Below are 14,806 nucleotides of genomic sequence, written 5' to 3' on the forward strand. Positions count from 1 at the left end.
GCCCCCTTAAGTTAATACTTTGTAGCGCCACCTTTTGCTGCGATTACAGCTGTAAGTCGCTTGGGGTATGTCTCTATCAGTTTTGCACATCGGGAGACTGAAATTTTTGCCCATTCCTCCTTGCAAAACAGCTCGAGCTCAGTGAGGTTGGATGGAGAGCATTTGTGAACAGCAGTTTTCAGTTCTTTCCACAGATTCTCGATTGGATTCAGGTCTGGACTTTGACTTGGCCATTCTAACACCTGGATATGTTTATTTGTGAACCATTCCATTGTAGATTTTGCTTTATGTTTTGGATCATTGTCTTGTTGGAAGACAAATCTCCGTCCCAGTCTCAGGTCTTTTGCAGACTCCATCAGGTTTTCTTCCATCCATCTTCCCATCAATTTTAACCATCTTCCCTGTCCCTGCTGAAGAAAAGCAGGCCCAAACCATGATGCTGCCACCACCATGTTTGACAGTGGGGATGGTGTGTTCAGGGTGATGAGCTGTGTTGCTTTTACGCCAAACATAACGTTTTGCATTGTTGCCAAAAAGTTCGATTTTGGTTTCATCTGACCAGAGCACCTTCTTCCACATGTTTGGTGTGTCTCCCAGGTGGCTTGTGGCAAACTGTAAACGACACTTTTTATGGATATCTTTAAGAAATGGCTTTCTTCTTGCCACTCTTCCATAAAGGCCAGATTTGTGCAGTATACGACTGATTGTTGTCCTATGGACAGAGTCTCCCACCTCAGCTGTAGATCTCTGCAGTTCATCCAGAGTGATCATGGGCCTCTTGGCTGCATCTCTGATCAGTCTTCTCCTTGTATGAGCTGAAAGTTTAGAGGGACGGCCAGGTCTTGGTAGATTTGCAGTGGTCTGATACTCCTTCCATTTCAATATTATCGCTTGCACAGTGCTCCTTGGGATGTTTAAAGCTTGGGAAATCTTTTTGTATCCAAATCCGGCTTTAAACTTCTCCACAACAGTATCTCGGACCTGCCTGGTGTGTTCCTTGTTCTTCATGATGCTCTCTGCGCTTTAAACGGACCTCTGAGACTATCACAGTGCAGGTGCATTTATACGGAGACTTGATTACACACAGGTGGATTCTATTTATCATCATTAGTCATTTAGGTCAACATTGGATCATTCAGAGATCCTCACTGAACTTCTGGAGAGAGTTTGCTGCACTGAAAGTAAAGGGGCTGAATAATTTTGCACGCCCAATTTTTCAGTTTTTTATTTGTTAAAAAAGTTTGAAATATCCAATAAATTTCGTTCCACTTCATGATTGTGTCCCACTTGTTGTTGATTCTTCACAAAAAATTACAGTTTCATATCTTTATGTTTGAAGCCTGAAATGTGGCAAAAGGTCGCAAAGTTCAAGGGGGCCTGTGGCAAAGCGCCCCGCCCCTGTGTGCATTTGTGTTATGTGTTGTATGTTGCGTGCGTGTGTGTGTTAATGTTGGTGTATAGTCATTGGTACACGGGATATAAACGGGTCTGTGTTTCACGTGTATTTAAAAAGTGTATATTTGTATTTAGGCACGGGATTGCACATCACGCACGTGCATTTAAAATATAATATGTGAACACGGGGTTTCACGTAATTAATTCACGTGCTGGGATTCAAGTGAATAATTAATTAGTAATTGAATCCCAGCACAACAGTATATATAGATGCACGTTTCTTGCACTAAGGGTTGGGTGTTCGGAAGAGGAGAACGGGTGAGAGAGAGAGGAGAAACTAAATAGTGGAAGATCATAAAGATTAGTGTTATCTGCTCACCGTGTTTGTCCGTTTGTCTGTTCACTGTTTAGTCCGTTTTGTTTATATGTTTCTTTGGGCGTCAAGTGCCGTGTCCTGTTTTTTGTACTGTTAAACCCTTTTATTTGTTAAATAAACGCTGAGTGCAGCCATTGCACTCAGCTCCTCATCACCACCGTCTCTGTCTGTGTATTCCTGTCTGGTCTGACGCCACCCACTCTGGCCGTCTTTGTGACACGTGGTGTCATCGTGGGATAACCGCGCCTCCAAGCGTCAGACCAGGAGGGGTTTTGTTTAGAAAAAAAAAAAAAAAAAAAAAAAAAAAAGAGGCAATGGCAGAAGACGCCATCAAACTGCGGGGCTGGTTCCTGGAGAATGCTGGGCTGGAGGCCCAGTCTCTGCCCATGGTCGTCCGGGCTCTGTGGATGATGGACTGTGAGAGATGGGAGGCATATCAGGAGGAACACACCCCAAACACCTTGGAGGAAGGTGTGGAGTTTGTCCTCAGCTACCTGGAGGCAACCATCAACGGAACAGCAGCCCAGGTAGCAGGACCACCAGCAGAGGAGTACCTGCTGTCCCCATCTCCACCAGCAGAGGGTGAGTACCTGCTGTCCCCATCCCCACCAGCAGAGGGTGAATGCCTGCTGGTTTTGCCTCCACAGCCCAAGTGGGAGGAGCCTGAGCGTCCACAGCCCGAGCGGGAGGAGCCTGAGCGTCCACAGCCCAAATGGGAGGAGCCTGAGCGTCCACAGCCCAAACGGGAGGAGCCTGAGCGTCCACAGCCCAAGCGGGAGGAGCCCGAGTGTCCTACGCCTGAGTGGGAGGAGCCCGAGTGTCCTACGCCTGAGTGGGAGGAGCCCGAACGTCCTACGCCTGAGTGGGAGGAGCCCGAACGTCCTACGCCTGAGTGGGGGGAGCCCGAACGTCCACAGCCCAAAAGGGAGGAGTCGGTGCGTCCACAGCCCAAAAGGGAGGAGTCGGTGCGTCCACAGCCCAAAAGGGAGGAGTCGGTGCGTCCACAGCCCAAAAGGGAGGAGTCGGTGCGTCCACAGCCCAAAGGGAGGCAAGTCGGGGCTTCCACAGCTCTGGGACCCAAGCCACCAGCAGAGGGGAAATGCCTGCTGGTTCAGCCCCAAGAGCCGGAAGGGGAGGGGTTACAGGCTCAACCCCCTGAAAATTTTTGGGGGGGAGAAGGGCAGGATGCTGGTGTCCCCCAGCAGCCTCTCGCTATGCTGCTGAAGGCAGCACGGCGCGCACATGCCCAGCCGCCACAGCAGAGGGAGCCAGCACCGCCAGGAGCAGAGGAGCTGGAGCTGCCTCTGCCTCCACCACCTCCAGGAGCAGAGGAGCAGGAGCTGCCTCTGCCTCCGCCACCACCACCGCAAGGAGCAGAGGAGCAGGAGCTGCCTCTGCCTCCGCCACCACCACCGCAAGGAGCAGAGGAGCAGGAGCTGCCTCTGCCTCCGCCACCACCACCGCCAGGAGCAGAGGAGCTGGAGCTGCCTCTGCCTCCACCACCGCCAGGAGCAGAGGAGCTGGAGCTGCCTCTGCCTCCACCACCGCCAGGAGCAGAGGAGCTGGAGCTGCCTCTGCCTCCACCACCGCCCAGAGCAGAGGAGCAGGAGCTGCCTCTGCTGCCCGTACCTCCGCAGGGAGTACGGTGGCCGGAGCCCCAGAAAGGGGAGCTGCCGGCCACGAAGAAGGGGGAGGAGGTCTGGAGACCACTTTCCCCAGCAGCAGTTTCGCTGCAGGAGTTCTTGTGGCCGGAGCCCCACAGGAGGGAGCTGCCGGCTACGAAGAAGGGGGAGGTCGGGGGACCACCTGCCCCCGCAGCTTTTTCGCTGCAGGACGGGACCAACAGGCTGTCGGCCGTGCCACTACCGGCAGGGGTGCTGACAGCATGGCCAGCCATGGGCCCACTGAAGCCTCCCTTCCCAGCCCGAGACTTTGTCCTGGACTGCTGGGTTTTTAAGGGGGGAGGTGGCCGTTGAGGCCATGTGTGCTGCGCACAAGGGGGGGTATATGTGGCAAAGCGCCCCGCCCCTGTGTGCATTTGTGTTATGTGTTGTATGTTGCGTGCGTGTGTGTGTTAATGTTGGTGTATAGTCATTGGTACACGGGATATAAACGGGTCTGTGTTTCACGTGTATTTAAAAAGTGTATATTTGTATTTAGGCACGGGATTGCACATCACGCACGTGCATTTAAAATATAATATGTGAACACGGGGTTTCACGTAATTAATTCACGTGCTGGGATTCAAGTGAATAATTAATTAGTAATTGAATCCCAGCACAACAGTATATATAGATGCACGTTTCTTGCACTAAGGGTTGGGTGTTCGGAAGAGGAGAACGGGTGAGAGAGAGAGGAGAAACTAAATAGTGGAAGATCATAAAGATTAGTGTTATCTGCTCACCGTGTTTGTCCGTTTGTCTGTTCACTGTTTAGTCCGTTTTGTTTATATGTTTCTTTGGGCGTCAAGTGCCGTGTCCTGTTTTTTGTACTGTTAAACCCTTTTATTTGTTAAATAAACGCTGAGTGCAGCCATTGCACTCAGCTCCTCATCACCACCGTCTCTGTCTGTGTATTCCTGTCTGGTCTGACGCCACCCACTCTGGCCGTCTTTGTGACAGGGCCGAATACTTTCGCAAGGCACTGTATATATATATATATATATATAGTAACCGACCGGCACTCACTCGGGTTCGTGCCCCTTTAAAATTACGACCCAGAAACACATAAATGGAGTTTTCAGCGCTGTCGCGCTATTATTTTAATAAATACAAAATTAAAACAAATACAAAACAAACACCTAACTCCGTTTGGAGCGCTTACTAAACAGGTTTTTCCCTCACTAACTTGCAGGACGGCTAAGCCGTTTACCTGCTAACACAAACACAAACTGGTTTAACACCGCACTTACTATTAGGACTGCTCGGAAACAGAGCACGTCTTCTGTCTCCTTCTACTCAGCAGCCACGTACAGCCAAGCTGCACGTCTTATATACCCTGCACCTGACATTAATTTACAATATATATCTGGTGCGGGTGATAATTAAACAATAAACAATTAAACAAAATAATAAAACAATTAAACAAAATGTGCATTCCGCACATGTTTCTCTCGCAGGGAGGTTTTAACCCCCTCCCTGCTGTCTCTCATAACCCGCTATCTCACAATATATATATATATATTGTAACACATCAGGGAGGAGGTTAGTATCCTCCCTGAAGAAAACATGTGTGTATGCACATTTTGTTTAATTGTTTTATTGTTTTGGTAATTTGTTTATTGTTTAATTATCACCCGCACCTGATATATTGTGAATTAATGCCAGGTGCAGGGTATTTGAGACGTGCAACTTGTCTGCACAGGGCTGCTGAGTAGAAGGAGGCAGAAGGTGCGCTCTGCTTCCGAGCAGTCAAAGTGCTGAATTAAACGTGTGTGGTTTCCAGTGTTTTTATGACAGGTAAATGGCTTAGCCGTCCTGCGAGCTAGTCAGGGACCTGCATAAAATGTTTAGTTAGTGCTCAAAACGGAGCTAGGTGTTTTGTTTTGTTTATTTATGTATATTAAAATTAGCGCGTAAGCGCTTGAAAATCCATTTCTTGTGTCCTGGGTCCTGCTTTTAAAGGGGCAACGAACGACCGTGAGTGCCGGCCGGTTACATATATATATATATGTATATATATATATATATATATATATATATATATATATATATATATATATATATATATATATATATATATATACAGTACTGTGCAAAGGTTTTAGGCAGGTGTGAAAAAATGCTGTAAAGTAAGAATGTTTTCAAAAATAGACATGTTAATAGATTATATTTATCAATTAACTAAATGCAAAGTGAGTGAACAGAAGAAAAATCTAAATCAAATCCATATCTGGTGTGACCACCCTTTGCCTTCAAAACAGCATCAATTCTTCTAGGTACACTTGCACAAAGTCAGGGATTTTGTAGGCATATAGTCAGGTGTATGATTAAACAATTATGCAAAACAGGTGCTAATGATCATCAATTCAATATGTAGGTTGAAACACAATCATTAACTGAAACAGAAAAAGCTGTGTAGGAGGAATAAAACTGGGTGAGGAACAGCCAAACTCAGCTAACAAGGTGAGGTTGCTGAAGACAGTTTACTGCCAAGTCATACACCATTGCAAGACTGAGCACAGCAACAAGACACAAGGTAGTTATACTGCATCAGCAAGGTCTCTCCCAGGCAGAAATTTCAAGGCAGACAGGGGTTTCCAGATGTGCTGTCCAAGCTCTTTTGAAGAAGCACAAAGAAACGGGCAACGTTGAGGACCGTAGACGCAGTGGTCGGCCAAGGAAACTTACTGCAGCAGATGAAAGACACATCATGCTTACTTCCCTTTGCAATCGGAAGATGTCCTGCAGTGCCATCAGCTCAGAATTGGCAGAAAACAGTGGGACCCTGGTACACCCATCTACTGTCCGGAGAAGTCTGGTCAGAAGTGGCCTTCATGAAAGACTTGCGGCCAAAAAGCCATACCTCCGACGTGGAAACAAGGCCAAGCGACTCAACTATGCACGAAAACACAGGAACTGGGGTGCAGAAAAATGGCAGCAGGTGCTCTGGACTGATGAGTCAAAATTTGAAATATTTGGCTGTAGGAGAAGGCAGTTTGTTCGCCGAAGGGCTGGAGAGCGGTACACGAATGAGTGTCTGCAGGCAACAGTGAAGCATGGTGGAGGTTCCTTGCAAGTTTGGGGCTGCATTTCTGCAAATTAATGGTCTCCTCAATGCTGAGAAGTACAGGCAGATACTTATCCATCATGCAATACCATCAGGGAGGCATCTGATTGGCCCCAAATTTATTCTGCAGCATGACAACGACCCCAAACATACAGCGAAAGTCATTAAGAACTATGTTCAGCGTAAAGAAGAACAAGGAGTCCTGGAAGTGATGGTATGGCCCCCACAGAGCCCTGATCTCAACATCATCGAGTCTGTCTGGGATTACATGAAGAGAGAGAAGCAACTGAGGCTGTCTAAATCCACGGAAGAACTGTGGTTAGTTCTCCAAGATGTTTGGGCCAACCTACCTGCCGAGTTCCTTCAAAAACTGTGTGCAAGTGTACCTAGAAGAATTGATGCTGTTTTGAAGGCAAAGGGTGGTCACACTAAATATTGATTTGATGTAGATTTTTCTTCTGTTCACTCACTTTGCATTTTGTTAATTGATAAATATAAACTATTAACATGTCTATTTTTGAAAGCATTCTTACTTTACAGCATTTTTTCACACCTGCCTAAAACTTTTGCACAGTACAGTATATATATATATACAGTGCCGTGAAAAAGTATTTGCCCCCTGTCTGATTTTCTGCATTTTTCACATTGTATTGGTCAGATTTTTTTGTAGGTTTTAGCAGTATAGAGAGGGAGTCTGAGAGAAAAAATGACACCAAAGTTTGGTGCTTCTTTCATTTGTTTGGTGTGCAAGGTAATCAAACATGCAATCTTCAGGTGTGAAAAAGTGATTCCCCCCCCCCCCCCCCCCCTAGTTAACTCAACCCAATTAAAGGGATAATTAGGGTCAGCTGTTTGAGTACTTTGGTTAACAACCAGGTCTGATTTGGGCCAGCCCTGCTCAATATAAATCTGACTAACTTTGGCTCTTACCATCAGAGTGAAGTTGTCAGCACACAGGTTCTAGAGGCACATCATGCCACAAACAAAAGAAATTCCTGAAGACCTCCGGAAAAAAAGTTGTTAATGCCTATCAGTCTGGAAAGGGTTAAAAAGCCATTTCTAAGGCTCTGGGGCTCCACTGAACCACAGTCAGAGCCATATTGTCCAAATGGAGAAAGTTTGAGACAGTAGTGAATCTTCCCAGGAGTGGCCGTCCTGCCAAAATCTCTCCAAGAGCAAGGCGTAAAATCGTCCAGGAAGTCACAAAGAACCCTAGAACAACATCCAGGGATCTGCAGGCCTCTCTTGCCTCAGCTAAGGTCAGTGTTCATGACTCCACCATCAGAAAGGCACTGGGCAAAAATGGGTTTCATGGCAGAGTAGCAAGGGGGAAACCATTACTCACTAAGAAGAACATGAATGCTCGTCTCAAGTTTGCCAAAAAGCACCTAGATGATCCTCAAGGGTTCTGGAACAATGTTCTATGGACAGATGAATCAAAAGTAGAACTTTTTGGCCGACATGGGCCCCGTTATGTCTGGCGAAAATCAAACACTGCATCCCACAGTAAGAACCTCATACGGTCAAGCATGGTGGTGGTAGTGTCATGGTTTGGGGACGCCTTGCCATCATTGAAGGAACCATGAATTCTGCTCTGTATCAGAGAATTCTACAGGAGAATGTCAGGCCATCCGTCCATGAGCTGAAGCTGAAGCGCAGCTGGGTCATGCAGCAAGACAATGATCCAAAACACACAAGCAAGTCTACATCAGAATGGTTGAAGAACAAGAAATTTTTGGACTGGCTTAGTCAAAGTCCAGACTTAAACCCCATTGAGATGTTGTGGCAGGACCTGAAACGAGCAGTTCATGCTCAAAAACCCACAAATGTCACTGAGTTGAAGCAGTTCTGCATGGAGGAGTGGGCCAAGATTCCTCCACGGCGCTGTGAGAGACTAATCAATAACTACAGGAAGCGTTTGGTTGCAGTTATTGCTGCTAAAGGTGGTGACACCAGTTATTGAGTCTAAGGGGGCGGTTACTTTTTCACACGGGTACATTGGGTGTTGCATAACTTTCTTTAATAAATAAATGAAATATGTATCAAATTTTTGTGTTATTTGTTCACTCAGGGTCCCTTTTATCTAATATTAGGTTTTGGTTGAAGATTATTGTTATTATTTATTTCTTAGCAGACGCCCTTATCCAGGGCAACTTACAATGGTTACAAGATATCACATTATTTTTACATACAATTACCCATTTATACAGTTGGGTTTTTACTGGAGCAATCTAGGTAAAGTACCTTGCTCAAGGGTACAGCAGCAGTGTCCCCACCGGGGATTGAACCCACGACCCTCCGCTCAAGAGTCCAGAGCCCTAACCACTACTCCACAGAGATCTGATAATATTCAGTGTCAAAAATATGCAAAAATGCAGAAAATCAGACAGACTGTGTGTGTGTGTATATATATATATATATATATATATATATAAATTAGATCTTTTATTTATCATCATGTAATCAAAGAAACTACAAAATGATATTGCAAAAGTCTATGAGAAGCCATGATAACAGTACAGTATTTCATGTTAGATTTAGAAATTTTTCCATTTTGTCAGTTTTTCATTGTGTAATAACGTAACATTATTCAGCAGGCTTCATTCAACTTTATGAAGCACGAGTAGTGAATTCTCTAGGGTGATGCAAAACGTGTGGCCATAGCTGTAGAGGAAGCAGGTGTTCTTGTCAGAGACTGGAGATTACTCAAAATGTATAGCATTAAAACTACGTCACGTTTTACTTGCTTAAGCATGTTACTACCATTTAAAAACCATGCAAGCTGTATTATTAACATGATGCCTACAGTCAGCTAAAATGTAAAACTACTTGTGTTTTCATTTTCATTTCATTATTTTGTAATGAATGTAGTGGAACTCATTTGTATTTCCACTGCATATACTGTATAATGTGGCACACTCAGCAACATGTGTTTTTCATGTTCTTTAAATCTTTATTCTAGTGGGAGTAAAGATGTGCCTAATTATCTTGTGGTTTTGTGAAGGGTCATCACGCAGCTGAAGTGACAGAGGTGAGTATAGTATGTTCTTACTAAAACCCAATATCCATATTCATGCCATAACAAGCAACTTTAACTTCATTATGAAATCACAACAAAAGCACTTTTCCATGGTGGCTTAAGCAATTGCACAAGTATAGTTTATGTAGTTGTGTAAAATATGTTAATGAAGACATCTGTGGCCTGATCTGGCATTGTAATGTCAGCAAACAAAGACAAATGCTGATCAAGACATTACACAATGTTACACAATGTGGTTTTCTGGTTCTTACTTTAAAGAAGGGCACCTTATGATAACAAACATTATACCACATTTAAATTGGTTGAACATTTTGAAAAAAAAGCTGGAACTCTGTAAATTATTTCTAATATTATTATTGTAATTCTTAATAATAATCGCATTAGCATACCTCACTGCAGTGAAAAAATAGCTACAGTATAATACTGACCAGTTCCATCTGCCATTATCTGGAGGATCATGGGGACATCTTTGCTTCTTCTCTTTGTTATTCTGTGGCATTAATTGTAGTTTACACACAACAATATAGCTTCAATAGTTGCAGTTTCAGTGATTGTACTCTCTTGTATTTCTGTGGAAACATGTGTTCTCTCTAGCTAAATGTGGATCTGAATTTCAAATACAAATAATGAGAACCAGAGCAGTTGAGGGAGTGCATTCCATTAACCTGATGTAAAGGAACGGAATTAAAAATATGCATTCCACTTGGAACAGTTTCAATGCATTACATTTAGGAAATGTATTTCAACAACCATCTTAAGATTGCTAACCGGAGGGAAAAAAATCACCTCCAATTAAACATATAATATATGATTGAACTAAAATAACAATGTTTTTCTAATTTGATTCCAACTGGGCTTTAATAGTGCAGGGTGTGAGTAAAAAATGTTTTTAACCAAGAACCTCCAAGGCTACTATACTGAGTATCCTACCACATGCACTGTACCAGTTCAAAATCACTTTTGAAAAAGGGTCTTCAAACAAAGGATTTTTGAGAACCATGAAGTGCTTGGATTCATATTTCTTTAAAAGAACAGCTCAAGAATAACAATCTGCTGAAAAAAAAGGTTACAATCAAATTAAATTATCATGCTGTAACCATAGCAGTAGAATATAAATGAACATAATAAAAAAACATAAATAAACCAAGCATGTGCAGTTATGTTGGGTAAAGTATCTAATGTCCCTGTTCAGTTCTTTGTACACTGGGCCTTGAACACTGAACTATAGAATGGTCAATCCAAGAGTAATACAATCCCAGATACAAACATGAAGATAATCAGCACACGTATCAGCACTTCTTTGTTGGGCACCCACTACAGATAAGTAGGGGTGAGGGATCGAAGTACCAGTGATCTAAATACCAAACATACTGTAGGTTTCTGAGAGCCAAGTGCGACAATGGAAGGGCAGCCCCCCTGTTGTGCATCATGGTGGAATGCAAACATTCGATTATTTTTATTGGAGTCTTGCTTCAAGATGGAACAGCTTATATGTGAACATGATTAATGACTCTTACAACACAAGGGATTTGTTTGTTCTCACTGATAAATGAGGAATCATGTCACACATACTTCCCAGTATTTCCACAAGGCTCTCTTCACCTTGAACGTTCGGTTGGTTGGCTGACATTTTGAATAAAACTATTCTGTATATATTTGTGTGATGGCAATTTGAGCGTGCAAGTCGTTTTGCAGACTAGCAGTTAATCCCAAACATCACCACTAAAAAAATCACATACTTGCAAACCTCCCTTTTATTTAACCCTTGACACTGACATGTGTTTCCGGGAACCTTCCAAAAGTGGTAATTAGACAAAATGCAAAGTCTATTACAGTACACAAGATTCTGGACAAATATCAATATAGTGTAGGGTATGCATTATAATTCCAGAACATTCTAAAACCAATACATTAAATTAATACATAATTCCCTACAATATATTGATTTGCTGCAAGGTTATTGTACCTTATAAATCCAAATTTAAATCAGTCATATTAAAATGAAAATTAACAACAATTCATACTTCTTGAATGTTGCAAGACAAATTAGCTTTAGATGTCTAATAGTTTCTTTTTTTTTTTTTTTTTTTTTTTATATATTGATGAAAGATCAGTTTGTCATTGGTGTCAGATAAAAAAATAAATAAAAAGTCTCGTCTACAGCCCTGTGATTGATTCTAGGCTATTAGGATTCTGTAACCTAAAGGAAAGTGATGCTATTGATCTGAAAAGTGAGAAGGATCATCTTTCTCATGATCAGCATTTGGGATGAAAGGTAATGAATCTGAGAAAGCACTGTCTACTTGAAATGAATCAATGGCAGAGCACTTTTGTTACCATTAGAAATTAGTCAATGCTTTTCAGCTTTAACAAAGTATATTTATTACCATCAAAATATGGTTGAAACTGTAACAATGATCATGTCTAGTTTGCACTGAATAACAGTAGCAATATTTAACTATTTATTCTAATAATATTAACATTATAGTCTTACATTTCAGTTGATTTTATTAATGGACAGTAAATGTGTTTTAAATATGCCACTAATTTGCTCATGTACTGTATATGGGTTTAGATATTTTCTATATCCAGTTCATAAAGTCATACCCATGATGTTTTCTGATAATTTGTAATTGTCAATTATATGTATTTGATATCAAAATTGGATTGTTACCGATAGAACTAGCTTATCCTTATAGTGAAAAAATAAATCATAAGTGGAATAATATCTAATAATGCCAAGCTTCCAATGACTCAGTCAAACAGTTGCCAGTACCTTGAAAAAGTTAGTTGCCTTCACCAACATGAATAGTGCAGTGTTAAAAAAACATTTTGTAACACATAGCTTCCCAAGTGTTCAAATTTTGGTAAGTGATTCCTTAGAAATACTGTTTGTTTACACAGGATTTTCAGAATCTCAAGCAATATTTAATGTTAATACCAAGTTTAATCAAACATATAGACAGATGTTAAAACCTTACAACACCTTTAAAGTCCTCTAGGAGCCATTCCAGTAAGCATTTGGAATACCATTTTTGGACTGTTTTTCAAATCAGATATTGAATAGTTCAATTAAGTAATTGAGAACTCAGTTGGAATGAAAACCAGCAGACAAAGGGGTTCCCCAGGACCAGGGTTGGGAAACCCTGCACTTAATATACAGTATATGTCCTAAAGTTTCAAAGCATTCTGAAATGTGTTCGTATAGACGTCATATTATACCGAAGATGTGGATATTTTGATAATCCTTGGCCTGAAAGTCACATTATGGATATGTAGCTATCAATATCATTTGCTGACCTTGTGATCTGACTGCCCGGCAGTAAATAGAGTAGCTGCCCCCATAGGCCCCTGTGAGTATGTAGACCATTCATTTCTGAAAGGTCACATGGGTGAGAGTCATTCTCTGCTGCTGTTAGTCTTTTCATAAACCAGGCCTCCTTCAGCTTTCATTGACATGTAAGAATGTGTTGGAAGAACAGCTCAACACTTGTTGTGATGTACAGTGTGTAGGAAAAAAAAAAAACCAACAAAGCCTTGTGAAAGGACAGCACACCCCTGAAGGTGACCTTCTGGTTATTTACAGTGAGAAAGATGCCTCAGACAGTATACTATAGACAATGTAAATGACTGATTCCACATGTCCAAATGCCTACCGATGCTTCCCTTAAGGTACATTAGGTAGAAAATCGGAAAATTCTCTCATGAACAACCTTACAGCACTTCAGATTATGAGAAAACTATTAGCATGCATAATAGTTAACGTTAACTGCATTTTACACTAAGTTCACCTTCAGGCCAATAATGATTTGCTGTGAAGATACGAATCAAATGTTGGCACTTAGTGCCAGTTCAGTACAAATGCTTGTGTGCAGTATAATAAAAGCCAGATAATGTAAATGATATACTCAGTGCTGAGGCACATTGTTGTAATTTACCGTGGCGTGTATGAATGCAAGCCCTGCAGCAGTGCTCTTGTGTGTGTAATTTGCTCCATTGCTCCACTGTCTAAATACAGTAGCAGCAGCAATACATGAAGTAATTTAAGTGTAAACACCAAGTACTGTAAATATTAATTGACTGCAAAAAAACACCATAAAATGAAGACAAGCAACAATTACATATACAAATACAGTCCAATCATTTACTGCCACATATGTGCTCTTTAAACCCTATGAGACATTGTGATTTTCTGAAACATCTGTGACATTCTGAACTTCAAGCAAAGTCATTTGGTCAATTTTAATTATCCAAACAGTGATGGATCTTAGTACCAACACTAAAATGAATAGACCTGATTGTCCACATACCTGTATGGTTATAAATAACATACAGTTAAAGAATGGTGGTATATACACCCAGAAAGTCATTACTAAAGCACCAAAGCTTGATATACTTAGCATTATGCAGCAAGTTTTTGTAAAATCCTAATGGTCCTTTGTGTGTTCTTGTACTCACACATAATTTCAATGTTAAAATTCTTATTTTATTTGAAAAACATTTTATCCATGTTTAAATGTGAGTAAAATGCATTTTTTTATACTAATGGCATGCTGTTTATTTGTTGTTTTCTAAAAACAAAGTCCAATATATTAAATATTAAAGAAAAAATGTATACAAATAAGAAAATATATTATTTATATTAATTGTAAATAAAACAATACAACAGCTATGTTTTCTCTTTAAATACACTGATGTTAGAACCCATTTCTGGTTGATTTCTATTTATTTTAATAATGTATGTTGTACAGGAGATTAAGTGGATAATTGTGTTACATAATTTCCTTGTAAACGTTCACGATTTGAATAACAGAGCCATTAGTCCCATGGCTCCTTTAATTAGGAGCTGAAAAGTCTCCATTTTAGCATTGCTACTCAATAGTACTACTGTGCACACATCAGAAACACTCATGCATATTTATAGGGAGCTATTTAGCTTTAATGAGCTGTTGTTTGATGTGAATACATGGCACAGCCAGCCCCAAATTAGCCTTAAAACATTGAGTGGAACCTTCAGTTCTATTCAGATCAGCACTGTTTACAAATTGCATGCACATGGTAAATTGCTGAGGGTTGGGGCTAGATAGCAAAATATTTCATTTTTGCATAAAACTGCCTAATCCTAACCCTAACCCTAACATTAGCAAACCAGGTATTTCAGCATCCCATTAATTACTGTAGCTCTGCCACTGTTATAATGTTTCCAATTGTAACAGCTAATTTCATAATTAAAAAAAAAAAGAAAAGAAAAACATGAGTATGTTTCT

This window comes from Acipenser ruthenus, chromosome 5 (assembly GCF_902713425.1).
Source record: "Acipenser ruthenus chromosome 5, fAciRut3.2 maternal haplotype, whole genome shotgun sequence".
Classification (NCBI taxonomy): domain Eukaryota; kingdom Metazoa; phylum Chordata; class Actinopteri; order Acipenseriformes; family Acipenseridae; genus Acipenser; species Acipenser ruthenus.